Source organism: Muscardinus avellanarius (genome assembly GCF_963383645.1).
Source record: "Muscardinus avellanarius genome assembly, chromosome: 15".
In the NCBI taxonomy this organism is placed as follows: Eukaryota; Metazoa; Chordata; class Mammalia; order Rodentia; family Gliridae; genus Muscardinus; species Muscardinus avellanarius.
Window position 1 is genome coordinate 26,369,819 of NC_137801.1, and position 3,366 is coordinate 26,373,184.

Below are 3,366 nucleotides of genomic sequence, written 5' to 3' on the forward strand. Positions count from 1 at the left end.
CTCAAGTAGTGGGCTTACAAGCATGAGCTACCATGCCCAGCTTCCAGAAAATTCTAAAAGTTCCTATAATGTCTCAAAAAATAGTAGTGAGAATGGATATTTTTTTTTCTTTTCACAGTACTAGGGATTGAACCCAGGGGCATTCTACCCCCGAGCTACAGTCCCAGCTCTTATTATTTTTTGTTTTGAAACAGGATCTTTCTAGGTTACCAAGAGTCTCACTAAATTGCTGAGGCCGGCCTTGAACCTTCAATCCTCCTCTCTCTTCCTTGTGTACCACCACACCCAGCTTGAGAATAGGTAACCTTGACTTATGTCTAATATTAAAGGCAGAGAATTCAGGGTTTTACTTTGAAGCATTATTAGCTATAGTTTTTTTTTTATGAAGTTGAGGAAATTACCTTCTATTTTTAATTTGCTGAGAATTTCTGTCCATGCATGAGTGTTAGAGCTTATCAAATGAGTTTTCTGTATTGACCAGGCCTACTTTCTGAGTCTCCATTTCTGGTTCCAGAAAACTCCTCTTTCCACAGTGATTGCTGGGTTAGCTTTTTGCTGCTGTGCCCGAAACACCTGACTCAAACAACTTAAAAGGAGGGAAGGTTTATTTTGGCTCACAGGAGCTTTCAGTCCGTGGTGGAAAGGTTCATTGTTCTGGGCCTCAGGCAAGGCAGAGGGCATCGTGGAGGAAAGCTGCTCAGGTCATGAAAGCCAGGAGCAGAGACAGAGAGGAATGAAGAGGCAGAGAGAAGAAAAACCTTTCTAGCCCCTCTGGCTGGCGCCCTGCAGGTAGATTCCTCTTCTGGGGGGCCATTCAGCCATTCAGGGACTATTTCCCAGATGAGGCCAGAACCTTTGTGATGCAATCACTTCCTCACAGCCCCACCCTGGACACATGGGCATTTGGGGGACATTCTGGATTCAAACCCAAACAACTGCCAATGTGAAGGAATTTCTACTTTTTTGGGGGGGCATACTGGGGATAGAACTCAAGGGCATTCTACCTCTGAGCTACATCCCCAGCCCTTTGTTTTTTTTTTTTTTTATTCTTTAAACTTGTAATCCTCCTGTTTCAGCCTCTCAAGTCCTGGTATTACAGGTAGGTACCAGCACTTCTGGCTAGATTTTAATATTCTAATGTATTTTATGACTCTCCCAAGAGGATAAATACAGAGGGAGTTGTTTCCCAAATTTCTTTGATTATGGAGGTGTTTCATTTCAGACCATCTTTTAGTTAATTAGCTTTGGAGAATAATTGTTTGCAGGTAAAAGCAATCTAACTTCACAGAGAAACAACATCGTTTTTCCTAAGAAGAAACAGTAACACAGCCAGCAGATAAAACTCTTGCTCAATTTTACTCAATATGCCACAATATTAAAGTACACATTGCATGGCGTGGTGGCGCATGCTTGTAATCTCAGCATTCGGGAGGCTGAGACCGGAGGATCACGGTTTGTGGACAGCCTCGGCTACTTAGTGAGACCTGGTTTATTTTTATTTATTTATTTTTTTTATTTTTGTGGTACTGGGGTTCCTGGAAGCCCGTCTATCTCCAGGCTACACTCCCAGACCTATTTTATTTTTGGAAACAGGGTCTCCTAAACCAGCGCGGCTGGCTTCAAACCTGCGCGATCCTCCTGTCTCTGCCTCCCAAGCGCGGGGATTACAAGCATGTGCCACCACGCCCAGTGAGACCTGGTTTAAAAATAAAGAATAATTAAAAAAAAAAAAAAGGTCCGGGGGTGTATCTCGGAGATCAAATGCCCCTGGGTTCCTTCCCCAAACCCGCAAAATAAATAAATAAATAAATAAATAAATAAATAAATAAATAAAGTACACTGAGGAGCTGAGCCTGTCCTGCCGAGTGGGCGCTGCGGCACGCGGTGCACCTGTATCTTCCCACCGCTTGGCTACCAGCCCAGGCTCGGGCCCCATCCCGGCACCCCGGGACATGACCCTCTGGCGTGAACAGGGTGATGGGCCCCCTTCCAGCCGCTCGGACGGCAGCGCCGAGAAGGCAAACCTTAATGCCAAAAGGAAAAAGAAGGTGGCAGCGATACACCAGGCTCTAAAGAGCGATCCCCCTGTCGTGCCTGCCCTCAGACACATGGCTGTCAGTGAAGGAGGGCGCCTGACTGATGAGGTCAGACAAAAAGTACGGCCCAAGCTCCTCAGTGTCAACACCAGTGACCTTCCTCCTGTGTCAGGGAAGGACCTACGGCAAATGAGCAAAGACTGTCCACAAGTGCTGCTGGATGTCAGGCAGTCTCTCCGGCGGTTCCCTCCTGGCAAAGAGAAGGGCTGCAGGAAGAACTGACTGACATCCTCCTCCTCATCTTGGAGCACAACCCTCGGCTGCATTACTACCAGGGCTACCATGACATCGTCGTCACATTTTTGCTGGTGGTAGGCGAGAGGCTGGCAACATCCCTGGTAAAAAAAAAATTGTCTACCCAACACCTCAGGATTTCATGGCTCCCACAATGGATAACGCCAAACACATTTTAAACTATTTGATGCCCATCTTTGACCAACTGAATCCAGGACTCCATGACTTCATGCAGAGTGCTGAGGTGGGGACCATCTTTGCCCTCAGCCGGCTCATCACCAGATTTGGGCATGTCCTGTTGGACTTCAGGCACGCTGTGCGGTTATATGACTTCTTCCTGGCCTGCCATCCGTTGATGCCCATTTACTTTGTGGCTGTGATCGTGTTGTATCGTGAGCAGGAAGTCCTGGACTGTGACTGTGACATGGCCTCGGTCCCCCACCTGTTGTCCCAGATCCCTCAGGACCTGCCCTTTGAGACGCTGATCAGTAGAGCAGGGGACCTGTTTGTACTGTTGCCCCCTTACGAACTTGCCCGTGAGGCAGCTGCCCAGCAGCAGGCTGAGAGGATGGCAGCCTCTACCTTCAAAGACTTTGAGCTGGCACCTGCTTAGCAGAGACTGGACATGGTGCTGCGGCAGCGTTTTGGGGGACTTCTACGGCCTGAGGCTCGAACAAAAGACGTTCTGACCAAACCAAGGACCAACTGCTTTGTAAAACTGGCCATGATGGGGCTCATGCTGGCCCTGGGAGCAGCTGCACTGGCAGTGGTGAAAAGTGCCCTGGACTGAACCCCAAAGATTCAGCTGCAGCTGTTCCCCTGAAGCCCAAGGAGCCGCATCCTCAGTGCATCGTGGTCTCGCCCTTGCATGGGAGAGCTGGGAGATGGGCTTTCTTTGATTAAAAGGTTTCTGTCAAGGGTTCTCTTCCTGCCGCCCTTGCCTGCCTGTCCATGTTTGCCTTGGCTTCATAAGCCGGTAACAGAGGCATTCTGACATGGCAGCCCAAGGCCTGGGCGTAGCATTCCCTGTCCAGGG

The 3,366-nt window shown here is 48.7% G+C and overlaps 1 pseudogene across 1 annotated transcript; it reads left to right on the forward strand.

Annotated features, from left to right (window-relative positions):
- Positions 1–1,952: 1,952 nt before the first annotated feature.
- Positions 1,953–3,153, forward strand: LOC308274288 (TBC1 domain family member 20-like; annotated as a pseudogene). The gene has a single exon. The product of its transcript is annotated as a TBC1 domain family member 20-like (transcript).
- The last annotated feature ends 213 nt before the right edge of the window (positions 3,154–3,366 follow it).